This window comes from Falco naumanni, unplaced genomic scaffold (assembly GCF_017639655.2).
Source record: "Falco naumanni isolate bFalNau1 unplaced genomic scaffold, bFalNau1.pat scaffold_67_arrow_pat_ctg1, whole genome shotgun sequence".
In the NCBI taxonomy this organism is placed as follows: Eukaryota; Metazoa; Chordata; class Aves; order Falconiformes; family Falconidae; genus Falco; species Falco naumanni.
In genome coordinates, this window is record NW_024427560.1 from 1 (window position 1) to 26,394 (window position 26,394).

The following is a 26,394-nucleotide window of genomic DNA, read 5'->3' on the forward strand; positions in this document are numbered from 1 at the left end:
AGGGAGGAGAACATGGAAGAGCTGAAAGCTTAAGTGTGGGCAGCAGCCTGCCTGGTGAGCAAGCAGGAGCCCTGACCTCTGGCTGAGAGCACCTGCAAGGCTGCGCGACGTGACCACTGGCTCCTGCCCACCTTGGGCAAGGCTGAGGGATGGCTGTGGGCAACATGTGCCTTGTCAGTCTGCTGCTCCTCTTCCCTCAGGGTGGCCGAGAAGTTGCCTGTGACCAATCTGCTCCTTCTGAAGCGGCTGCTGGCTCTCCTCCAGCACATCGGCTGCAATGCAGCCAGCAGCAAGATGAGCTGCAGCAACCTGGCTGTCTGTGTTGGGCCCAACCTGCTGGGCCCACCTGACGAGGGCCTGCTCCCACTGGCCAGCCTGGAGGCCACTGGAGGCAATGCTGGAGGTCACTGGGAAGGTACTGGTGCTGTAGTGAGCTGCAGAGCTGCAGCCTTTGCGGCGCCTCTGGGCTTGGCTGCACAGAGGTCTCCGGATGCCTCCTCCCTTGGGCAGATGCTGCTGGGGTGGCTGCCTGCAAGAGCAGCCCCACAGCCACCGCCTTCTGTGCAGAGGCAAGGCGCAGGAGAGGCAGGGGCTGCCTGGTCATTTTCAGGCAGCTGGGTTGAAACCAGGGCTTTGACGTGTGCAGGTGAAGGTGCCGGTGGAGTTTCTGGTGGAGAACTGTGGCAAAATCTTTGGGGAGGAAACAAGTGACCCCCCGTGCCCAGCAGCCGAGGAGTGGCTGCCAAGCAGAGATCCAGAGGTAAGAGGCAGTGGGGCTGAGGGTTGTCACAGGTTGGGGCTTGGGATGCCAGAACCCTCAGCGTCGTTTCTGGCGGGGATGGGCATCGTGTGTGGTCCTCTCAGCCCTGCTTGTCTCATGGCCTCTCTTTGCCCCTGCCTCTTGGGGCATGAACACTTTGCTCAGCAAGATGAGCTGAGGCCTGCAGGCAGGGCACAGGAGGGCTGAAAACAGAAGTGGTGGAGGGCTGCAGGTGGGGTTTGCTTGAGCTGGTTTTTACATCCAAGGACTCACTGTGATGCATGGGCTTTATCTTTCTAGAGCTGCATTTGGAAGAGCCAAGCGTTTGTGCAGTCGCAGAGGATACCAAGCATGCAACAGAAGCCTTGCCGCACACATCCCCCTCTCTGCTCAATGTCCTCGAAGAAGCTGAGGGAGATACGGTGGTGGAGTCTGCAACGGGAGAGGTATGTCAGCCCCCCAGCCACGGTGACAGCCTGTCTGCTGTAGGAGGGCAGTTTCTGATGAGGCCATGTCACTGCTGTGCCTGTGCCTGGCAGCAGAGCTGGGCTGTGTTTGGGCTTTTCCTCCAGCCCCTCAAGGCTGATGCATAGGAAGGGAAAGTAGCAAGATGATTCCCAAATGCACTAGGCATGTGCTTGATCAAACAAAAGGCCCACAAAATAGCTACAAAAAGACAGAGGGGGGTCGCTGCCAAGCTCAGAGGGGTTTTGCCCAGATCCTACTTTGTTAGAGCTTCATCGAGTCTGGGAGGGGGGGGTAGCAGATGACTGTGCCCTGTGGCTGATGCAAACCAGCCAAAGGGATCTCCTCTGGAGAGCTGGAGAGCTAGGGGAGCAGTTTGGCCAGCAGTTGCTTCCTACTCCAGATCGTCTCTTGCCACCTGCCAACTGCAACATTTATCTTGTAGGCACCTCCAGCTTTGCCTCCAACTGCCCCCGAGAGTGCAGCAGGCCCCCTGGGGTGTCCAGTCGATCTGGCCAGCCTTTCAGAGGACAGAAGGTAAAATGGAATCACTTTGGTTAAAATCAGAACGGACTCCAGTGGATGGTGGCTTTCCCCCTAACAAATGCCACTGTGGGATGGAAAGGTTTGCAGGCTCTCTCCAGAACAAGAAACAAAGAACAAACAAAAGGCAGCCAAAGAGAAAAGAGCCCTGGGGAGAGGACAGTGAAAGCTGCACAGAAAAGAAGAGGAAGAAGAAAGAAAAAGTGTTTGGGGCTGCACCAGTGCAAAGATGCAGGAAGGTGCAGAAGGTCAGGAAGCCCAGGTGTGTACCAAGCACTGCACCCGTCTTTCCCAACTCTCAGCACTCATCTGCGTCAGTGCAACTTGCTGGCAAGGGAGGGCGAGGGATGGTGCTGGGCAGGGTTTGGAACGAGCTCCGTGGCAGCTGCCCAGGGGCTCCCCACGGAGCCCTGCTTCATGGCACAGGGACACTACGCATCTCTGCTCCCACGCAGGCCTCTAAGGGCATTCCCCATGGGGACAAGGCACCAGAGACACCCCTTAGCTGATGGCAGCAACAGCTCTCTCTTCTGGGCCACGAAGAGTTCCTGCTGAATGCTGTTCCCCGCACAAAGGGGAACAAAGTCCTGCCTCTTCCTGCTTTCAGGGAGTTATCAGAGCTTTCTGACTCTCTCATTGCAGGTGCTGGTTCGTTCTCAGCATCTGAACCACTCTGTCTGCTGGGCCCCCACAACCATTATTACCAATAAAACATTCTTTTCTCTCTTGTGCCTGTGCCTGCCATGGGACTTTCTGGCGTGGGGAGCTGTTATCTGGGGATGAATCCTCAGGGAGGAGTTTGGGATGGTCCCTTCTCCCAGTGACCTTTCCATTGGGCATTAGGGCTGCGTTGAGGTGCTTTAGGTGCGAAACCAGAGCACAATATCACACAGGAGGGTGGCAACTGGAAGGGACCCATGGAGAACATCTGGTCCAACATCTGCTCAAGCAAGTTGCCTGGGACCATGTCCTGGCGAGGTTTGGGTATCTCTGTGCAGCAGCGCCATGAGATCAGAGCAAGGACAAGGCAGAGGCAGGCCATGGTGGCCAGGAAGGACTACAGGTGCTGATGCCGTCAGCTGCAGCTTGCTGTCCCCTGCAGCCACCCTCCTGGCGCAGTGCTTGATGGCCACTTTCCTCAGACCCCCTGAGTTCATGGCAATGGTGGAGATTAACTGCCACGCCAAACGGTATAGTTGTATCAGGTCACCAACAAGCTAACTCTTAGTTTAAATCACACCAACTATCTATGAAAGGTTATCTGAATCCCAGAGAACTAACAAGGGGGGAAAAAAATCCCCCAGAAAATACTACATATGCTCCATTTTTCACTTCCAAAGGACGCAGGGTTTGCATTATAGGTTGCAGTCCACACCTCACCCAGTGCATTTGCAAGACACCAGCTGGGAAGCCAGAACGCCTGCCCCCTCCTACCCCGAGGTGGCTGCCAAAGCAGCAGCACGGCAAGGATAGCAAGCTCCCCATCGGGCCACCTGTACCTGCCAAACCTCTGGCTGAGCACTTGCCATGATACCAAAAAACGGGCCAAAAGAAAACCCTCGTGACTTCCTTTTGCAAGTTTAGAAGGCAGGCATTCTTTATTGCAGCACTGGGCACACGGAGATTAGCATCTCAAATCACGTGCAGCCACCTGAACAGCCTTCTGCAATTCATTACAACAAAACATACATGTTCATCACATTTCTCCAAAATATAAGACATGTTATAACTACTTCCTCAAAATCGTTTAGATCTGCATAAGGCACTTGCGTATGTCACTTTGCTCCTGGGGGTCTTTCTTGGGGTCTCTCGAGACTGCTGGCGGTCAGCAAGCTCCTGAACTCCAGCTGAACTTTCTTGGGGAACGTGTGCTCTACTTGTTCCTATAGAACTTTATTTATTCTCTGTGCTGTATTGAAGGCAACACACCGTTACCCCACTACCCTCATCTATTGGTATAGCCCAGGTGCCTCAGAAAGCTTGCCACCCCTTACTGAGCTTATTCAATAGGTCGAGTTAATCATTGCTTTAGTTGCAGCCTCTCCGAGTGATTCTTTATAACTTAATCCCGTCAGCGAGGAGAAGTGTCCAGCTGTGCCACTGAAGGCAGCAGCCTCGAGTCACCAGGCTGCTCCCTAATGGAAGCAATCCTGACTGCCTGGATCTCCCCGCTGAGAGGCTGTATTTAAAAAATGAAGTGTTTTCCAGCAAGGGAAACAAGGCTTGAGCACTCATACTCTGGCTGGTGACTCTCCCAGGCAGCTGCATATTGCCAGTCCCTCAGCAGGGCAGGTGTAGCCAGAGCCCTGCCGGAGCCAGCAGCAAAACACGCTAGCCCTATTCCTGCAGGAACTACGAACACCGGGGCGGCTGCGGGGTGCTCTGCGAGTCGGGGTGTCCGGTGCCTGTGCCCAGGACACCTGCCGGCACCTCTTTCCCTCCTTAGATCTCGGCTCACCCCCAGGGCTGCCCCGGCCAGGCCTGACTCCAGCTGCCCTGGGGGCCCGGCACACCAGGGGGTTGGAGCCTCCCCACAGAACCCCCGGGCAGCCAGCAGGCAGCAGACACCCCTGCGCTGGCCTAAGGGCCTCCCACAGCCGGCCACAGGTACCCTCAGCCGGGCCACAACCCCAGCATGTGCCTGACCAGCCCAACATGGCTGCCAAGAGGCTGAGGGTAAGAAATGGCAGCTGCCAGCGCGCCCTGGGAACAACATGGCTGCCAGCAGCTCTCGGCCTACAGCTCCCAGCATGCCCCGGGAACACCATGGCCATGGGGCAGCCCAAGGCCTACAGCTCCCAGCATGCCCTGGAAAAAACCTGAGTGCCAGCAGCCCTGGGCCTACAGCTCCCAGCATGCCCTGGGAACAACCTGGCTGCCAGCAGCCCCGGGCCTACAGCTCCCAGCATGCCCTGGGAACAACATGGCCATCGGGCAGCCCCAGGCCTACAGCTCCCAGCATGCCCTGGGAACAACCTGGCTGCCAGCAGCCCACGGCCTACAGCTCCCAGCATGCCCTGGGAACAACATGGCCGTGGGGCAGCCCCGGGCCTACAGCTCCCAGCATGCCCTGGGAACAACATGGCCATGGGGCAGCCCCGCGCCTACAGCTCCCAGCATGCCCTGGGAACAACATGGCCGTGGGGCAGCCCTGGGCCTACAGCTCCCAGCATGCCCTAGGAACAACATGGCCGTGGGGCAGCCCTGGGCCTACAGCTCCCAGCATGCCCTGGGAACAACATGGCCGTGGGGCAGCCCCGGGCCTACAGCTCCCAGCATGCCCTGGGAACAACATGGGCATGGGGCAGCCCCAGGCCTACAGCTCCCAGCATGCCCTGGGAACAACATGGCCGTGGGGCAGCCCCGGGCCTACAGCTCCCAGCATGCCCTGGGAACAACATGGGCATGGGGCAGCCCCAGGCCTACAGCTCCCAGCATGCCCTGGGAACAACATGGCTGCCAGCAGCCCCGGGCATACAGCTCCCAGCATGCCCTGGGAACAACCCAGCCATGGGGCAGCCCTGGGCCTACAGCTCCCAGCATGCCCCGGGAACACCATGGCCATGGGGCAGCCCTGGGCCTACAGCTCCCAGCATGCCCTGGGAACAACCTGGCTGTGGGATGGCCCCAGGCCTACAGCTCCCAGCATGCCCCGGGGCACACCTTCTCCCAGCAGGCTATGGGACATCCCTGCCCTGCAATCCGGCCCTGTGGCTCTGCAGGCCCGGGGCCATTGCCAGCGGCTGTCCAAGCACAGATCCTGGCCCCAGAGCCCCCGTGGGGCAGGGACGAGGGGAAGGGAGGCACTGAGCGGCAGTGGAGAGGTGAGTCAAGGTGGTGGGGTGGCTGGAGAAGGACAGGAGGCGGCCAGAGGGGCAGGGGGAGCGGGAGGGGCTGGGCAGGGATGGAGAAAGGACAGGCACTGGGGAGGAGCAGGCAGAGGGTTGGAGCGGGACAGAGACAGAGGGGCAGGGGGGTGCTGCAGGGAATACAGGATCAGCAGCAGGAGAGAGGGACAGGGAGAGGAGCGGAGGGGCGGGAAGGAGGACAGAGGCACAGACCAGCACAGGCAGGGTGAGGGGACAGGATGAGCAGGCTGTGGCTTTGGCAGTGGGCGGCAAAGCTGCTTCTGTGGGTCTTTCCTTTCCCCCTCTGCCCTTATCCCCTCCCCACCCTTCCCCTCAGTGAGGCTGTGTCTGTGGTGTGCCTGCTCTGGTGAAAGGAGCTCTTGCACCAGCCTGAGGGCAAAAGAAGAGGGGCAAGGAGCAAGCTGTTGCAGTCCTTAGTTTGCAGGTTTCATATACCGTCCCTGTTCAGAAAACACAGTGTGTATGTGTGTCAGTGGTGCCGGCAGATTTTTGTTCTTTACAGCAATTTCTTTAAATACCAGACTTCATGCAGAAGGTTCACACTGTGCTTCTAGTAAACGGAATTGCTTTTATGCATGCTGTGCTTCTAGTAAATGGAATTGCTTTTATGAATGCTGCAGTCTAGAGGTGGCAAGTGCCAGGTTAGAGATGAAGATGGAAATGAAAGCAAGTGACGCACATGCAGTGGTGATCCTGCCACAAGCATGCTGTATATTGACCTCGGAGAATGCTGCAGGGACTCACAGAAGTCAAGGTTTTCAGTGCTGTTTCTGTATTTGAGACCCAAGGGGTGGTTTCCCTCTCTGTGCGTTTTTGTGCAGGCATGTGCATGGAACATAGGTGTGTCTCTGTGCCATAAGTGGGACTGATGGCAGCTTTTCATTTCATTCCAACTCAAAAGTAAAGAAAGACTGTACCTGCAAAAGAGTTCAAACAGCCGTCTTTCTTTCCCAGAGCAAGCATAGAAGCGTGGGGGAGTGGTTTACAGGTTCAGAACTTCAGCCAGCTCTGGATGGTAAACCCTCAGGAGAGGAAAGAGAAGCCCCACTTTTTAAAATACAGCTCTGCTTCCCTTAATGTGTCTTCTTGTTAGATTGTGTCGGTAGTCAGATTAAAAGCACATGATTAAACTGTGCTTGTTTATGAAGATACTTGAGGGTTACTTACTGTCTTAAACCCTCTCTTAAAGTGGGGCACTCTGTTGCCCTGTGGGAAGTACGGTGTCATGACTGGTAATTTTCCTTTTCTTCCCTAGTGTACGGATGCATTTATGAAGGCAAGTGTTGGGTCTTATTGGCGCCGCACAAGAAACCAACGTGTGAAACCCAGACATTCACTGTTAGAAACAGGAAGAAGCTATGGGCCCTTGCTTCAGATTCTGCAAAAGATGTACGAAGGCTGAGGAAAGTGGCAAAAAGGGAGGAAATGCCATAGCATAACTTTGGGATGGCAGGTGAGGTTTCCATCAGTGTTCCTCAAACTTAGCAGCCTCATTTTGTTTGCGGATGTGGTGTTGGACTCAAAATGCGAGACTAGTTTCCTTTATTGCGGGTGGTAGTGTAGCGCATTCACCTTTCATGTCCCAGGTGAAGTTGCCAAGGCTCTCATTAAACTTCTGCAGAACCCCCTCAAATTTTCCTTAGTGCGTCATTTCCTTCAACAGTCAAGTCCAGGTCTGTGGCGTACAATAACCCCTACCCCATTTGGGATCTGGATGTGGTTGATTTTTAATTCAGACTTATCTGCTGTTAGAGATTTTCGGGTTTTGGTCCAAATAGGGAAATGCTGATTGTGTGCATTCTTTTGCTTTTTCATAGTGTTGTTCCGTGTTTAGTCATTTGTTCCTTACAAAAATAGTGTATGGGTGTCTATGAAGCTGGAGGTGTTTACGTTCTTGTGGCAGAACGTAGCAGTGGAGCTATCTTGCTGTATTTAAATCAAGAGGAGTGTAATGTAACTTTACTTAAAATCTGGTCTTGGTAGGCAGATCCTACCCTGATAAGCATTAAAAAAAAAAAAAAAAAACCAAACAAAAAAAACCCCAAAACAAATCTGTGACGAGGTATAGGTGGAGCACCTGAACTGGTGCAAGGCCGCAATTCTCTCGCTGATATCCACACATTGCAGAACTGTTGCCAGCATGACCTTGAAATTGTGAGCCATTAATGTTAACTACTAGCAGCTTGTGAACCTAACAGTCAAGGTAGAAAATAGTGTCCCACTGCCACCTTTTTTAAATTTTTTATGTTTTAAAGTTTCTGATTTGATACTTTCTGATGTATTTGAAACCTGTGTCATTATCCTATGTAGTTTGTGACAAGTGTGTGGCAGATGGGCCTTTACTGCTTGGAGAGGTGGTGAGATGGAGAGTGGAGAATGGTTTTATGGCACAAGTGTAAAAGTATAAGAAGGGATTAAGAGGCTTGTGTACCTTGCTGCCAGTTCAGTGGCATGAGAATTCCTGTAATGACAAATTCCTTCTGGCTGAGTTTCCAACCAGAGCAACACTAGCAACGGATGTCGTTCCCAAATGGTGAGGTGGTTGTAAGCTTCATCAGTAGTAGAAGCTGTGGAGAAAGTCACAAATCATCTGCCGTTCTGCAAGTCAAGTGCTTGGCTCTTTTGTCACTAGTGTTGATTTAAGGGTACGTTGCTTATAAATCGCACTTGACCTTTGTAATTCTTCCTACTGCTAAGATCTCGGTGCCATCAGAGAACCATTGTGCTGTGAAGGCCCTGTAAACATACGGCAATGTTTGTGTTTATCCATTTTGCCCTCCCTTAGGTGGATTATTTTGTAATTCGAAACCTTACTGGCAGGATTTGGGGCTTTATCCTGATCAGCCATCTAAGGGCCAGCTTTCGGCTGCAGCTGCAGCATAAGTATTCAGGTGGTTTGAGCACCAAATGAAACTTCCACTTGGCTGTCATTTTGGCTTTTCCCTTCCTCTTAATTTTTATATTTTAATAAAGAGTTTTAAGTATTTGGCTTCCTTACAAAAAAAAAAAAAAAAAAAAAAAAAAAAAAAAAACAAAACAAAAAACCCAGTGCTATCCTTGTCCTGTTATGATAAACGCCTAATCTGGAGGGCAGAATGCTGAGACCACCAGGAAGATGTTGAGAGGAAGGGGAAGAATGTTAGAGCCATGAGTTGGGTGTACTTCAGCTGGCCAGATCTGAGGAGGTGGAAAAGGTGCCTCAAAGGTAGCTAGAGGGAAGCACGGGAGAGCAGCCAGAAGTGTGGTGTGGGCATACGGAAGTGTTACACTGTGGTGTGTCAGGCAAATTATTTTCAGGAACTTTCATATTTGTTGTCATTTCCCAAGCTCCTGAGGTGCAGGAATGCTGGAGGCAAGAAGCTGCCAGCATCAATTACGTGGAGAAAGAACACTTCTATCTCCATTTTACTTTCCTCACTTCTGTGTTGCGCTGGCAGGGCAGTAAAGACCCAGACCCTGACCCTGACCCTGACCCTGACCCTGACCCTGACCCTGACCCTGACCCTGTGAGTACACAGGCAGCTTGTGTGGCCAGTGCCGGTGCGGTTCTGGCACAGAGGATCAAGCGCTTCACGCTTCAGAGCTGTCAGGCTGACACTCTTCAGCACTCAATGAAGCTCTAAATTACAGCTAAAGGAAGAGAGAAATTTTGCTTCAGAGCTTGATAATGTCGTTCTGATCCATCCTTTTGCTTGTTCAGTGGCTACAGAAGGGAGCCACTGCCTTGGTAGGAGCATCCATTGAGTTCTTCCTGTGTGATATTAGAGAATCATTGTGTCTGTCTATGCATGAGATCATTACAGTAGGTGTTTTGAAGATGTTCATGTGTGGTACATAAAACCTTTGCCAGTAAAATAGTAAATCCACGCAGTGGGGTCTAAAGCACGCAGATCCAGTGCAATCCTCCAAAGAGCTTTGAAAGTCTCTCCCCGAGGGTACAGACCTGGCTGTTGGTGATTCTGTTGACCTGCCTTTTATAGCAGGTTGCTTGGAGAAGTTGCTATGACAGAAGTCGTCTTCTGGGGGCCGAATGCTGCAAATGGTAGGATGTTTAAGGAAGCAAATGAATAACCTTCAGACTTGGTTTTATTCTTTTAACAGATTGTACACAAATGGGAGGCCTGAGCAGGCTGCTTTTAGCAGGGGAACGTGACCTGACTGCACAGGAGGCAAGGAACTCTCTTCTCTCGCTGACCATGAGCCCTCAGTTTCAAGGCAGATCTGAAGAGGAATATTTGACCCGTGAGAAATGCAACTTCAGATACGTAACTCAGGTGGGACTACAGTGTGAGCCCTGTGATAGGAGCCGTGTATCCCAACCGTGAACGTAGAGGTTGGGCCCGGTTTTTAGCTTGGTTCAATCTGAACTCTGCTGACTGGTTCTGTGATCAAGTGCAGGCAAGTCTGCCCCCTGAGAGGATGTTGTCATGGGTGGAAGGGTTGAAGTGCAGTGACTGCGTCAACAAACAGGTGGTTTGAAAAGTCTTTTGGGAAGGATCTGGTACGCTGGTGTAATGCCTTTTCCCTTTACAAAGGTGTCCAGTAAACACAAGTGTTCCTGCATGTGTCCAGTAGCGCAGAGACCTCTGTACTTTCTTTGGACTGATTGTTGTGTAAAATCCGGGGTTTTAGGGACAGCTTTAAAAATTGTTCAAAAGGTGTCTTGTATGTAGGGTGAAATGGGTCGTCACTTCCATAAACCTCTAGCCTGTAAAGAAGGGCCGTGGATTTTCTTTTTTTCTCTTTTTATTGTTACTGGGAGGAAAAGCAGTGATTAACTATTGACCTGTGATACCCCCAGATGCAGGCTGTGCAGTGCATTTGAGGTGGATCACTCCTGTACTGCCAAGACTGAGCCCAGACTCCTCAATGCTTTGCACACTGGCACTGGAAGCCGTTGTGCAGCTGTTGAGATTGGCTTTCTGTGCTGTAGCGTGAAAAATACAAAACACTGGGGTTAAGGTTTGCAGAGAAGTAGGGAAAAGTTGATTCTTTTGTGCTAGGAAGAGAATGTCCTGTAGTTTTCAAACTTTGAATGTTTCCACTTGGAATTTAAAAGCTGCTTTTAACTCTGCTGCTATGTTTGAGTGGGCGGGAAGGTGTCTTGCAGTTACAGATGATCCGTTCCCTTAAGAAGGATCTTTGCCTTCTGAGCTGAGCTTTCTTGGCTTTACATAAAAGTGCCTCAAGCTGTACGATTTCAGATGGCAGTGAGGGAATTACATCTCCATGGGGATTTAGAGACAAATCCAGAAGTATGTTGCCTTATCATTTCAGTATATGAACTTTTCTAAACAGGATTTGCTGGGTTTTGAGCAGGAGACCCATTTCACATGTGCCTACATAAACCCCGTTTTCTCAGACAGACACATGCATTATGGTTTGTGATGCAATACTGACTTGATTCGTAAGCCGTACTGTGCTGTGCTCTTCTGGGCTTGTCGTAGTCCTTTGAAATGCAGCCCTGCGCATCAAAGGAGCAAGCTGTGTGATCTGCTTCCCCCCACAACATAGAGCAATGTAACTGTCGTAAGTACAGGCAGAACAAAACTAGTTGAGGGATTTGTGGGCTGCTGTTCGAATCATGGTGGGCCAGGAATCAGCCCATGCTTACTAATAAGTTTAATTGTCCTACGCCACCTGAGGGGCAGGACAGTGTCAGGGCATTTTCCCAGGGAATAAAACTGGACATGTCTGATTCTCTCCGAGGGTCCCCTATGTAAAAAAACATCCTTCAGCACCATCTGGGTGCTTGGTGTTCTCAAAAAGACCCAAAGGGATGAAGTTCACTCCTTCTGCCTGCGTGACAGCAGGAATTATGTCTGCAGCTGTGCTTCTGCGCACTTCGAAACTGCCTCTGTTTCTTTGCTTGGTCAACCAGAAAAAAAAAAACAAAAAACCTACGCTGAGTTGGCAACAGTGTCTTGCTGTCCTCTCTGAAGGAAGTAAATTACCATCATCTCGCAGCTTGTCAAATGTGCACCAAGTGTGAAGAAGAACATGACGTGCACTGTCCTAAGCTCTCAGCAGGTCAGGTTTTGCTGTCCTCTGGAAACTGTCTAGCTCTTCAGTTTTTCTCCACAAAGGACACATTGTTTGGAGTAGTGATGAGGTGGCCCCTCAAATGCCCCAGCTTTGTTTCTAAACGCTACTAAAGTATTTTGCCTCCTGAAGAGACTGTGTTCCTCATGAGGAACGGTTACTTCTCAATAAAGTGACCCCCTTTCCATCTAAAGGGATGGAGCTTGAGACTGTGGAGGTGGAGGTGCTTGGTGAGGGAGGCAGTCAGGCAGTGCCACTCTGGGGTGCCCAGCTGCGCAGGGCAGTGACGGCACCCGTGTGCCTGGCGAACGCTTCTCTCGCGGTGTTGCAGGGAGAAGGTGTGAGGGTGCTGGGAGAGAGCCGGCGCCCCTGGGAATGACAGCAGCTAAAGGTGAGGGCTGGCTGCGTGGGCAGCAAAGGGTGAGCCAGCCATTCCCTTTGCAAATGCAGTGGAGAGGGAGGGAGCCCCTCCATCAGCGCAGCAACGTCTGCTGGGGCAGGGCCGGAGGCACCGGCACCCAGGGCAGGGCTGGCAGGGGGTCTGAGAGCCACTCCGCCACCCCCTTGCTTACTGACCCTGTGGGGAAATCACTTTGGGGGCAGCGATTAAAAAGTGCATGCAAAGTTTTTAGGTCCAATTGGAACACTGAGAAGGGGTTCAGGGCCTTTCTCAGAGCGCCACACGTTGCATAGTCATGTGTCATACACAGGGTTGGTGACTGGTTTCTCGCTTCTAATGCAAATGTGTACGCATCCTCAGTAGCACTGCTGAAGTGTTTTACGGACTACGCTCCCCAAGCGGGATTTTGGCCTCTTTGGGGCAGAACTATTTCAGTTAGAGGTCACCATCTCCCACTACCACAATTATCTTTGTCCTATTTTAAACTCATTTTCTGTTGGTGTCAGTGGATCCCAAGACCTGATCAGCTTGTGTTCTCTTTCAGCCAGAACTTTCCTCATTGGAAGTCTTCTTCCTGCGCAACTTAGATAACGGTGCTCTTTCCACTGCCTGGTCTTTGTTTCTCACCCCTGCCAAGGCTGCCTCCCTTGATGAGAGTCCCTTCATTTGTAAATACTCTAGAGAGTGGGTCAGCTTGGTGGAGGTGTCACCTCGACAGAGGGGAAGGTGGAGGGTCAGATCTCTGCATGTGGCAGGGGCTGCATTAACCCTCATCTCCCGCTGCGTGAATGACCGCAGGCAGAGGCACTGTGCAAGGAACATCAAGCCTTTAATGAATTAAGACAGACAGATCTGGTAGAGGGCTGGGGTTGCAGTGGGCGGGTGCAGGTCACACGTCAGAGGGATCTGTGCTCCACACCTTCTCTATCAATATATCAACTGTGACTGGCGCGGTGTGGAGCACTTTGTCTCCTGGTGTTCCTCAGGGTTCTGGCTTGCTTGGTGGGCACGTAGTCGCTTTTGGATGCCCTCTGCTTGCTGCTGACCCCTGCTCCCCGCTACAGCCCACCGCCGTGGCATCCCTGTCCGGCTTCCCCCCCCCCAGAGGGTTTTGGAGCTTTTTGCCACCGGGCACACCACCATCTTCTTCCTCTTCTTGGGTGGCATGCTGCCCCGTGGGGACGTCTCTGGCATCCCGAGGGTGTCAGCCAATGTGGAGCACTTGGCCTGTTTGCCAGCAGCCTTGCCTGATCTGGGCACCACCCGGCAGGAGGAGATGCCCGGTGGTGGTGGCAAGCGGGTCAAAATGACCCAGGGCTGCCTCCGCAGCACCTCCTCCACCAGTTGGGCCATGCAGGGTGGATGATGCTGGGGTGCAGTCGGGGGCTGGCCAGGGGACTCTTCAGCAGGATCTGCTGAGGACTCTCTGGGAGACCCTGGTGGGGACCCTCTGAGCATCCCTTCAAGGGGCTCTCCTCTGAAGTGTCCATAGGACCCTCCTGAGAGGGCTCCATGGGACTCTCTGGCAGCCGGGTGGGGAAGACCGCTGCCAGCCCACCCTGCTTGCCTTTGGCGTCCAGCAAGGGGGATGTTGCCACCCTCTGCCAGGAGGGGTTGGTGTCCTCCTGCATTGCAGCCACCACTTGGTCCTTGGGACAGTCGCCCTCCATCATGCACTCCAAGAGGTCAGGGATCCTGTTGAGGGTGGTGGTCAAGACAGGGACATCAGGGACACGACAGTCGGTGTCCTTGCTTCCCCCAGCCCTGCCACCAGTGATTGCTCCTTGGAGCAGCCACCCTTTGCCACGTACTCTGAGAGCTCCGGGAGCTTGTTGAGGAGGGTGGTCAAGCAGGAGCCGCTGAAAACTTCAGGGAGCTCCAGGATGCTGTAGAGCCAGGTGAGCAGGTCACTGCTGTCCATGGTGGCCGAATGCTCATCCTGAAACTGCAGATTGTCCTCTGCCAGCTCAGGAGAGGCCTTGTTGAAGGCATCTGGCCCCAGCTTGGGCAGGTCCAGGAGATTCTCTGGGCTTGGTGGGGTGGTCACCACTTCTGAAAAAGCAAACGAAGCCAAGCCACCCCCAGGGTGATGCAAGCCTTCCTTGGTGCAGGTCACCCCCTATGGGCTCTGCCACGCTGCAGACCTCACCTTGGTGCTTGGTCCTGCTTCTGCCAGAGAGCATATCCAGGGCGGGCTGGCAGGGGGTGGCAGCAGGGATGCCATCCTCACTGGCCACCACGTCGTTGTTAAAGGCCTCCAACAGCTTCTGGGCGCTGCCAGGATGGGTGCAGAGCACAGGGGGGACCTGCACGCAGTGCTGAGCCACAGGGTGTTGGGGTGGCAGGGGCCCAGCATGGACAGGGACGTCAGCACAGTGCAGCCCGTAGGGTAGAGGGGCTGCCCCTGGTCCACGTCCCATGGGCCCAGCCCCACTGGCTGGTGGGGCACAAGTGTCCCATCACCACTTGCTGTCCCTGGCCATAGGCAGGGGGACAAGGAGCAGGCAGAGGGGGCAGCCGCACAGCGCTGGGGAGCTGCAGCACGTGTGGCAGCTGCACAACATGCCCCGAGTCCCCCAGGGGCCCCTGCACCCCCTGCCAGGTTGCCAGGGCGGGCTGGTGGGTGATGGTGTGGAGCTGGGAAGGCCAAACGGTGACCAGCAGCCCTGGGACAGAGGGCAGCACACCAGCAGTGACCGGTGGCGGCATGGTCAGAGTGGTGAAGCTTGTGCCAGGCACCTCTGATGCCGTCGGCAGCTGGAGGGGGAACCTCTCTGTTGGCAGAAGCGAAGGGGGGTGATGGGGTGAGATGCTGGCCGGCACAGCTGGTTGGGGGTTACCCGGAGGGCAGGAGCACCACGAGGAGCGTGCTGCTCTATGCCGTGGCAGTTGGCCAGCGTGGCGTTTGTTGGGGCAAACAGTGTTCTGGGGTTCCATCTCCATGGCGATCATTCCGCCAGCACCTGGGTCAGCCAGCGTTGTGACAGTTTGACTTTTAATGACAGAACAACTTCCCATCTCAATGGTTTCCCATCCTGCTGATGCTTTCCTGCCCTCAGCACTGATTTCCCACCCCCACCATAGTTTCCCATCACAACTGTTTTTTGGTTTGGGAGTTGAGTTTCATGTGAAAGGGGAGTTTTCACCTAAATCTCTGTTGATGTCAGTGGATCCCAAGACCTGGTCAGCTTGTATTCTCTTGCAGCCAGAACGTCCCTCATTTGAAGGCTTCTTTCTGCCTTCTTTCAGCCAGGGCAGGGCTGGGAGGGAGTTTGAGAGAGCCACTCCTCCACTGCCTTGCTTAGGGACCCTGTGGGGAAATTGCTTTGGGGTAGGGGCAATTCGAGAAAACTGGGACCTCAGAGAAGCATAGTATTACAGGAAGCTTTTTAGGGTAAAAGACAGCTGTCGCTTTCAGGATGGCTGGCATTCACCATCCTAAATGTGTGTTGCCATGGCTCCCTAAGCAACGCAGCCTGCAACCTCAGCACGTGCTGACAGGAGTAACGGGGGCTGGAGCGGAGTGGAGACCCCGCGGCCAGGCTCTGTTATGCTCCTGCAGGAAGGGGAACTTGACGGTACCACAGAGCTGATGAGATGTCCACTGCCATGATTTTCCCTTTTATAACAAATTCTACCAGGGACGAGCAATGACAGAAAAGGCAGGAATATGGTTACACCAGTACTTCACAGTCCCTTGAACTTGTTGTAGTTCCAGCGTACTGGATGGATTGTGCCCAGATTCTTTCTTTTCCAGTGAGTCTGGTGGAAGAGAGGCAGCTCCTGCAACCCACCAGACTCCTTGGAATTTAACTTCTTGTGCTGGCCCTTGGCACTTTGACTCTGGGACTTCCAGTCCCAACTTGATTAGTGTTGCCCAAATGTTTTTCATTGCATCTGTAACGCTTTCTGGCCCTTCTGCCCTGCTGAGGATGCCATCAATGTATCGATACACTGTGAGGCCAGGTGGAATGGTGATCTGTGCTAGGACTGTGGCCGGAGCATTGTGAGCGATAGTGGGGCAGTGTTTGTATCCTTGCAGAAAACTGTTTGAAAACATACTGAGTCCCGCTCCAGGCAAAGGCAAACCGGGCTTTTTCTTGTGCGTGGAGCAGAATCACGAGGAATGCATCTCTAACATGTAAAGCATCTAAAGCTAACCTAACATCTATGTTAACCCTAACGTCCCCCAAAAATCACTGGGTAGCTAGGTTACTGACAACGAAAGGAGAGGAAACAGCACTGTGAGAATGAAAATACCCCACTAAGTCTTTTTGTCCCACAAAATTTTTTGTCTACCTATACAACAGAAGTGTTCTTTCGTGTTAAAGTCAGAGTATGTTCTGATTTGCACTGCCCCACTAAATGGTTTTATGCTGTAAAGGTTTACTAAGAAATAATTGTTAGTGTTCTTCTTGGTTATGCACCCACATCTTATAATGAAAAAATTAGATGATAACGTCTTTGCTGTGCTACACTGTTCTATAACTGAGAGTTAGGTTGTGTTTTCATTTTAAGCATTCTCAAAAAAGTACGGATAATTACAGCTTTTACTAACAGCACTGCGGCAAATGTGAATTCACTGGTGGGCTTTTAAGCCTCACCTCGGCATGTTTGATGTAGGAACAAACATTACAAGTACTCTAGTATTTTTGCCAGTGCTTTCCTGCACAAATTGTATTAAAAGCATAGATTCTTCTGGTCTTCCATGCAGAAAGTATGGTGAGAATAAATCTGATATTAAAATGACTTCTTCAGATGTCAGAGGTTTATTTAGAAATGTCCACTACCTGTATTTTTTCTTATTTACTTGCAGTGGGTCATAACAACCTGCAGAGAAGATATGCAAAGTACGTCATCCCTATTATTTCCATTCCTGGGTTATGATAGCATTTGGCACAGAATTTTAGATCAGTTGCAAAAAGTAATGCTGGGCCACACATATTCAGATTGATCCATGATCCCAGGTAGCTGTATGGGATTTGGTAATTTTCTTTAATGAGTAAAGGAAAACTGCATGTATTATGGAAATGAGAATATAGTGAGACAAAGGGCAGGTCCAGTTCCTTTTTCACTAATACACAGAGATGTTCTAACATATCAAACGAAAAGAATTTCTAAAGAAGTAGACCTTTCTGAGCTGGAGAAGAGGTAGATGAAATAGAAAAGATGGATCTAAAATCTGCAGCAATATATTGCCTCTAAAGGAAGATGTGTTGGGTTTTTTTTTCTTTCATGGAAACAAATGAACAATTACTGTGCGATTCTCCAAACTGGAAATTTGCAAAAAGCTGTGTAGCGTGGTTTTCAGTAGTATAAAAAGCAAAAGCTCTTTAGGGTTTCAAGTACCTCTTTGCAACAGCTGTTAAAAATATGCAAACACGCAGATTGTTCCATTGTATGAAAACACCTTCATTTACTACTTATTTGTTATACAGGGAGTAAACTAGCAGTGACAACCATTGGAAAGTTTTAGATGAATAAAAAAATCCTCCAAACCAGGAAAAATACTGTGCTATCAGGTAGCTGCAGCTTTGCTGTGTGAGCTTATTATTCACGTAGAGACTTTTTCTAAATGTGTCACTTAAGGCAGGGATGGCTTCTAATTCTAAAAAGCCATTTGCCTAGAGCAGTCGCTCATGTGCCACATACAGGATTTTTATGCTAACACTATTAAAAAATTTCCCTAGAAAATTTTCCACCTCCTTCAAGTAAATATAACCGATGTCCCTAACTGTCTCAGTTTCCTATTCCACCATAGGTTGCTGTATTTCAAAGACAAAGTTAACCAACGGCTGGTTACTAACCGAGGGCTCAATCCAATTTTTGCAGCAGTCAGGTAGAGAGTTGCCATTTAGTCTGGACCCACTGAAGTGCCAATGTAAATATAAACAAAATAAGGTATATCAAACTTTAGGTTCTCTAGCAAAACAAGGGAAAGAATATGAAGAACTACGTCTTGTCTACTGTCTGTTTCCCATATGTGTGGTGATCGGCTCCCTGGAAAACAAGAGGCTGGGCTGGTCCTGGCTGTGCACATGAATATGCCAGCTGAGTGCTAGGTGGTAGCAAGGAGAGCACTAGAGAAAAGCACAAACCCATTGACCCAGCACCACCGTTCTCATGTTCTTCATGCCTTTGAGGCCTGTTACCCTAAGGCTTAACCCTTAGACTTAATCCTATCTTAAGACTTAACCTTAAGACCCCTGAGACTTCAGAAGTAAAGCTGAAACTTAAAGATTTTAACGCTAAGAATTGACCCTAGGTCTTAAATTTAAGACTTAACATTAAGACGTAACCCTAAGACTTAACCTTAAAACTTAACCCTGAGACCTAACTCTAAGACTTAACATTAAGACTTAACCTTAAAACTTAACCCTAAGACTGAACCATAAGACTTAACCTTAAGACATAACCCTGAGACTTAACCCCAAGACTTCACCTTAAGACTTAACTGTAAGTTTTAACCTTAAAAACCAACCCTAAGACTCAACATTAAGACTTAACCCTAAGACTTAACCCTAGGACTTAACACTAAGACTTAACCCTGAGACTTAGCCTTAAGAAGTAACCCTAGGACTTTAACCCTGAAACTTAACCTTAAAACTTTAACACTAAAACTTAAATTTAAGACTTAACCCTGAGATTTAACCTTATAAGACTTATCCCTAAGACTTTAACCCTAGGACTTAAATTTAAGACTTCACCCTAAGACTTAATCCTAAAAGTTAACCTTAAGACTTAACCCAAAGACATAACCCTGATACTTAACGTTTAGACTTCACCTTAAAACTTAACCCTAAGACTTAACCCTGAGACTTAATCTTAAAGATTTTAACCCTAGGTCTTAAATTTAAGACTTAACCCTAAGACTTAAACTTAAAACTTAACCCTATGATTTAACCCTAAGACTTAACCCTAATTCTTAACCCTGAGATTAACCTTGAGACTTAACCCTAAGACTTATCCCCAAGACTTAAAATTAAGACTTAAACTTATTACTTAACCATAAGACTTAACCCTGAGATTAAATCTTAAGACTTTAACCCTAAGACTTAATATTAATACTTAACCTTAAGACAACACCCTAAGACTTAACCCTAAGACATTAACCTAAGACGTAACCTTAAAGACTTAACTATAAGTCTTATCCTTAAGACTTAACCCTAAGACATATCTCTAAGACTTAATCTTAAGTCTTAACCGTAAGACTTAACCCTAAGACTCATCCTTAAGACTTAACCCTAAGACTTAAACTTAAGACTTAACCCTAAGAATTAACCCTAAGACTTAAATTTAATACTTAACCCTAAGACTTAACCTTAAAACTTAACCCTAAGACTTAACCTTAATACTTATCCCTAAGACTTAACCCTAAGACTTAACCTTAAGACTTAACTCTAAGACTGAACCTTAAGACATATCCCTGAGGCTTAACATTGAGCCTTATACTTGAGACTTTACCCTAAGACTTAACCCTGAGATTTAATCTTAAGACTTTAACCTTAAGACATAACCCTAAGACTTAACCCTGTCTTAACCTTAAAACTTAACCCTAAGACTTATCCCTAAGACTTAAACCTTAAGATTTAAGTTAAATCTTAACCCTAAGACATATGCCCTATAGAATAGGTTTTGTATTTGATGTTTTTTATATAAGTATTGCACTGATGACATGGATGAGAGTGGTATAAAAGCAGGAACCGTCCAATACACGAGGGATGAGAAATGAAGATGCAGACAAGTGAAGTGGTTGGGGTTGGATTTATATGAAGCTTCTACAGAGGGGAAAAAATAGTTTCTTGTTGGAAGAAGGGTTCGCTGGGGTCAAGAAGGCGCTCAATATGAGTTACGCATCTTGCTCAACTTTATTAGTTTCTAACACTACTTATATAGAACCGATACACATGCATATTTGTAAAGCAGAAATAGAATTGGTTAGTAGTCTCTAAATGCGCGTGGTTCTCACACCCGTAATTATCATGACTAAAATAAGCATTCTATCCATGTAGCTAATTGTGTTGCTGTGCTTCAGCCTTGTAGTTTGTTACTCCCTATTTTCCCATATCGCTCCCTGTCTTTCTTGGCCCTGCACCTGCTTTCCCAGCAGCTGTAGCTTGTTACAGCCACGGCCTGTTGGCACAACATAATTACTTGGTCTCAGGATTCAAGAATAGCTCAAGGCTACCTTTCTTGTTAACTTCAGCACAGCAACTTCAGCACAATTCTGATTACAGGCCTATTCTAATACCAGGCCTGGATTGTGCAGATCTTCAGAGATTCTAAGGCCACGCTTCTGCAGCCATTCTTCTACAGTTTCTCTTTTAGTTGCTATCTAGATTGAAGAGTATTAGTAATGTCCAGCTGTTGATTTCTGTCTGTGTTTTGAGGATTCTGAGGGGCCTGCCTGTTCCTCAAAGTTCATGTCAGACAGTGACCTTAAGCTTTCCCTTCTCTTTTATGATATGTAGCCACACTCCAGCAGTACTGTCAATCATTTTAATCTGTGACTTGCTTTGTATTCTTACTACCAAAATAACAGGCTCCTTTTGAAGACTGTGTGTGTATATATATATATATATATATGAGCTATCCAGAATTTTGTAAACCTAATCTATCAGTATAAAGGCAGTTGTTATTCTAAAACGAGCTCAGTAAGAAGACTACAAGAGGATGTGATTCAACATACTCTTAAAGTGTATCTCAAAAGAGCTTTCAGATATTTGTATTCATTTAATTGTACTTGTATAGTGAAGAAACAGAAGAAAGAACAATCTAACACAAAGTCCTGCCTTCAGTCACCAGAGTAATATTTGCAGTCAAACTATGGCTCTTAGATCACAACAGATTTCTTTGGGTTTTGTTAGAAAATAATACCTGATTGCAGTGTGTGCTTGTGTATTGTTCAAGGAAGAACAATACTTGAGCCTTTTTTATGTGTTAGGAAACAGAAATCCTCACGAACAGCTGCTGATAGTCAAAGGTGCTCAGCTGAGAAAGATGATGAGAGGTTCATCATCTGCGCAGATGCCTGCTGGTGGCAGGCAAAATTTCATACCTTTGGGTTCAATCTAAAGACAGGTCTAATTGTATAATAAAATAAGTTAAAGGCGTATTTCATGCTCTTAGAACTTTCTTCATGCTCATTTAACTGTTTTGTTAGGGCATGGTTGGACAACTGCAGCAGGAGCTTGCTGATGCACCTAAAAAGCAATCTATGCCAGAAGCTTCACTTGAAGTTACTACACACTACCACAGTGACCTGGAGAGAGACAAGCTGCGCTTGCAAAAGGAGTTGGAAAAAAAGTTGAAAACTAATGTCCTTAATGTCTGTAACTATATGAAGAAATCTGAGTGTAGCTGTTGAAAGTAGGAGCGAAGGTTGTCCTTTTGCACCACGTTTTGCAGTGTTCTTATGAAAACTGAAGTATAGAGGGAACCAGAGGAGCTTTGCAGGAAAGCTGTAGGGTGATTTTGTGTGTGCGTGGACACGTCATCTTGTTCCCCAAAGTTGCAACCTCATCCTGTCACTTCTAGAGTATTCCTTCTTCCCACCAGCTCCAGCTGCTGTTCTTGGTTGTGGTTCCTAAGGTGTGTTTTACGCTCCACATCAACCTTGGCCATAGGTCTTGGATGGGTGGAGGAGAGCTTAGGCCTGTTTCTGTGTAAGTTACTGCATTCTCCTGCGCTCTTGTCTTTTCCGGCCACCTTACTTTTTCTTCTGCCACTGTTGCTTTCACAGACGCAGGAGCAGAACATGCTGGCTCTGACATCCAAGGACTTGCACAGCACGTGGGAGGAGCACTTGAAGTCACGATCCCACCTTGAAGAGCGCGTTGCTCATCTTGACGAGGAAAAGGCTGAACTGTTGGAACAGGTGAGCCCAGAAAATTCTCCGGGCACCGAGGCAATACCCAGGAGAACCACATGCACCTTCTGGTCAGGTTCTTACATATCATTGCTTTCTGTTATCCCTGCCATTCAGGCTGCGAGTACCTTATCGTTTGGGGGTCACGGAGGAAGCAAATAAAAGCTAGATGGGTATCTTTGTGTAAGTTCTGGAGTGGCTCTGTTGGGAAGAGTTCCCAGTTACTCCCTCTCAGAAGAGAGGGGAGTAACGCAACCATCACTCGGAACAACTCTGTGCAGTTGGCCTTGCCCAAGGTCACCCCCTGAAGCCTGTCTCGGGCACGAGTTGAGCAGGAGGCAGTTGGGGGTTTGCTTTTCAGAATGGTGTCTTTGCTTCCCAGGGCACAATGCAGTGTGAGGCGATGCAGAAAAAATGAATGCAGTAACTTATTGCTTACTAGTAGCTGACTCAGTCCGTCTTTCCCTTGTCATGGAGACCCAGAAGCAGAGTTCCCAGAAGTGCTTTTGAGGTTGCTCTGGGTGATAGATTCTAGTTTTTAGTTTTGCATCCTTTCTGGCTAATAATAAACAAATAGTGCCCGTTGTGCCCATAACACTATATCCACAGGACCCATCAGCACCCTCTTATCTTCAAAGCCTGAAACTGAATTTCAGCCCGGCCAGCTACCAAGTCCCTGCCAACTAAAACTGGGTAATCACGGCGGGGGGGTTAATACCATTCTGAAACATTTAATATTGCACAGGAACTGTAGAGTCTCCTGGTCTTGGCTGGGGTGTGACCTGTAAAAAACCCAAATTTTTCTGGCTGAGCATGCGTGCACTTGAAAAAACACTGGAGAGGAAATACTTCCTCCTGGAAAGAGCAGAGATTGATTGTGTTTACTGTGTATTGCCACCTTGTAAATAAAATCCTGCCTTTCTTCTAATGTCTGGAAAAAACCAAATACACTCAATTAAAAAATGCATTTTGCTCTCCATTCCCCCATTAAATGGTCCGAATGATTACAGAGGTGCTCTTGAAATGGCTGCTGCTCATAGCCATTTCCCAAAACTCATAGAATTTGGGTTTTGCAACCTGAATTTACTTGGCTGTGTTTTCAGCAAAAGTCTTTTTTCTGTCTTTTTAAAATTATTATTATTATTATTATAGCTCTTCCTTCTAGAGATCACGTCTACAATAACGGAATGCTGCTAATACACTGAGGATCAGCTAAGGAAAGTGACTGTACATCAGCCACTTTGGTCGGGAGAACACTGCCAGAGCGAACAGGCTTGATAAAGCTGTGAAGGCTCATTCCGGAAAGGAAAATGAAGGTTTTAGGAGCTGTACCATTATTAGTGATGAAGGAAAAGAAGGTATTTCAAAGGGCTGAATCTCCTCCCTAAAAAGTGGTACCAGATTCCTGTCCTCTTGTAATCAATATTTTCAGCGCTAATCACAGTGAAGTGTGTCCCTCTCTCTGATTGAGGTGTTCTTTGCCATCTCTCCCATTTTTCACAAACTCACTGGCAAGAGACAGTTTCTAAGAGGAAGAAGTGTGCTGCCAAGGTGTTCCATGAGTCAAACCATCTAGGGTATACTGGACTGTGACATCACCCCACAACCATATGGTACTTATAGGAAGGTTTCACCATGCTGAACTACTTAGTGCCATCACCGCAGCAGCAGAATAGGAGGATGGTTCCCAACTTATCTATACCAAAGGCACGACCTGTCTTTTGATTTCTGGACCATGTTTCCATACACTCAGTGGCCGCTTGTGTTCTTTTGTGGCAGTGCCAGCTCGGCCACGTTTACTGGAAAGTAACTTTCTGACCCTGCCCTGGCAAGGCAGGTAACTAAATGATGCCTACAGCCCCCCCCCCCCCCCCCGCCCCCCTCCCGCTATATTAACCCTTGTGACGTGCGGAAAACAGACTCCACAATCTGTAAGATTGTAAAGTAGGTATGTTTATTCAGCGCTGGGCAGCACGGGGGAGTAGTCCCGCCAAAACCGTGTGCGCCTGATACGAAAACTTGCTCTGTTTTTATAAGACAACTCATTACATATTCATAATATGATGTAATACACCTATACATATGCATTACCTATCCCCGCTTTGTATTAAAATTAGTTCTGCAAGTCATTTCCATATCTCTCTCCCGACTGAGTTTGCGCAGTGTCCCCTGGTGGTGGTCGTCAGGGGTCCTGAGGATGAAGGCAGGTGAGTCTTCCTCGTGACCCCCACATCTGGCGCAGACTCAGTAACGTCCTGCTCTTTGTCCAAACCACAGAACCAGTTTTGGCTTGTTCTTGCAAGGTTGTAATCTTTCTTTGGACTTATATGGTCATAAAGCTGGACTTATATGGTCATGAAGCCCTTTACTCCCGTACACCTTATCACAGTACCCAAGCAAACCGTGTAAGATTTGGCAAACAGCTTAAATTTTGCAATTTTTACCCTAAACAGCTAAACAGACTATTACAATTGTTAAACTCTACCCTATCTCTTACCCCCCCCCCCCCCTCAGTCCCCCCTTTTCAAAGAAATTAGTAAATTCTTTTACTCAGACTCGAAGTATTGATTAGATTCTAATTTTTGTCGCAGTTGATTTCTCTTCCATTCGCTATAGGAATTTCCAGTTCCCTTAAAACACCAAAATCCACAACGGACAGCTATACTAATAATTAAAAATAGAAAGACAATTACAATGATCATTACAAATAATTGTTTTAACCATGTTAGATTGGGCAACCAGGATGTCAATTTCTCCCATAATTCAAAAAAACTCCAAGAAGTGTTGTCTTGTGTCACTTTATGTAGAATATTTACTTGTTTCCTTATTTCTTGGAGGTCCTCGGTGATTCGCCCGCTCTGATCTGCATACATGCAACAATCTACATTGATCACAGTGCATACCCCTCCTTGAAAGGCTAATAGCAAATCTAAGGCCATACGATTCTGTGATACTATTTTCGATAAGTCAGTAACTTCCTCCTGGAGTGCCAGGAGGGCATCAACTGTTCTATTTTCCACTGTTTCTATTACAGCTGAGATGTTTATTATTGCCTTTTCCAACTCACTAACCCCTAAAAACGGAATGAACCATCACGCAAAACTGTGGAAACTCGTTGGTCTGTTTATGAGGGGGTTATTTACAACGTTTCGTTTTTTCCTTATGGGGGGTCGTGTTGACCCGTCAATGATAGTAATATTGGGGACCAGACCTCCCAGAGTGCATGCTCCTCGCCATCCTATGGGCAAGACTTTATGAGCCGTTGTGCCACACAACCAATACCACCCTGTCCCTTGTGGGGTCGGGAGACCGGTATAGTTCAATTTCAAAAATCCCAAATCTCTACCTGTCATATTTAATGTACGACTTCTGTTACAATTTAGGTGTTCTCCCATAAACAGCCCTTTTCCCGAACTTACCAGGCAGTTATCCCCTAATATGCTGGTCTCTTCAACAGTTATTTTTAGTCCCTGTCTCCATTTAACCTGAGGGTCTGTGCTCCAGATTGTATTTCCCCAAAAGGAGCCGTCTTGGCGGTTCATTAGGGAAACTGGCAGTGGGATGCCTATTAACGGTATCTCATAACCAGCATGTCTTGGTATTTGGGTACAGATCCAGCAATCTGTTTTATTTAAAATTTTGGTGATGTTTTGAATCGCCTGTACATACCAGTTCTCTCGCCAGGCCGCTGTGTCTATCACCTGTAAAATTATCAGAATCATGTTAAATTTAACCCACATCCTATCTTTTTAGCTTGAGCTTTAATGGCCCTTGAATTTCTGATGTCCAAAGCTTTTGTGGCGACTTCTTCACACGGGTATGATGAATCCAGGAATTCTGTTCTTTAATTTTGATTGCTGTGAAGGAGGTGAGGAGTACTTGGTATGGTCCTTCCCACTGTGGTTTCAAGGTTTTTTCTGCAAGAGACTTTACATATACATAATCTCCAGGTTGAATATCATGTACAAGCAGACCCCTTCCTCGGGTCCCAATTACATGTTTTCCAATTTTATTGAGCTGTTTGCTCAATGCCACCATATAGGAAGTCATAATTTCGTCCCCAATTTGCATTGATGTCCCCTTTTGTATTCCATAGGGGCGTCCATACAGAATTTCAAAAGGGCTCAGTCCTTCCCTTGCCCTCGGTCTTGTCCGTATACGCAAAAGGGCTAAAGGGAGAGACTGAGGCCATGGCAAGTTTGCTTCTTGTCCCAATTTTACAATTTGCTGTTTGATTAAGTGGTTCATTTTCTCCACTTGGCCACTCGACTGAGGGCGATATGGGGTGTGAAGTTGCCAATCTATACCTAAATGGTGGCTGGTTTGTTGCACTATTTTTGAAACAAAGTGTGGTCCTCTGTCAGAGGATATGGTTGCTGGAACCCCAAAACGCGGTATTATTTCTTGTATTAGTATTTTAGTTACCTCCCGAGCCTTGGCAGTTCTG

At 48.4% G+C, this 26,394-nt stretch overlaps 1 long non-coding RNA gene across 2 annotated transcripts; it reads left to right on the forward strand.

Moving 5' to 3' along the window:
• The first annotated feature begins 5,475 nt into the window (after positions 1-5,475).
• On the forward strand, positions 5,476-13,100 carry LOC121082315. 2 transcript variants are annotated; one of them, XR_005825977.1, is made up of 4 exons: positions 5,476-5,592; positions 6,893-7,090; positions 9,739-9,911; positions 12,624-13,100. It is a non-coding gene; the product is annotated as an uncharacterized LOC121082315 (long non-coding RNA). The 2 variants fall into 2 exon arrangements; XR_005825976.1 differs by lacking the exon at positions 12,624-13,100 and having other exon boundaries at positions 9,739-10,353.
• The last annotated feature ends 13,294 nt before the right edge of the window (positions 13,101-26,394 follow it).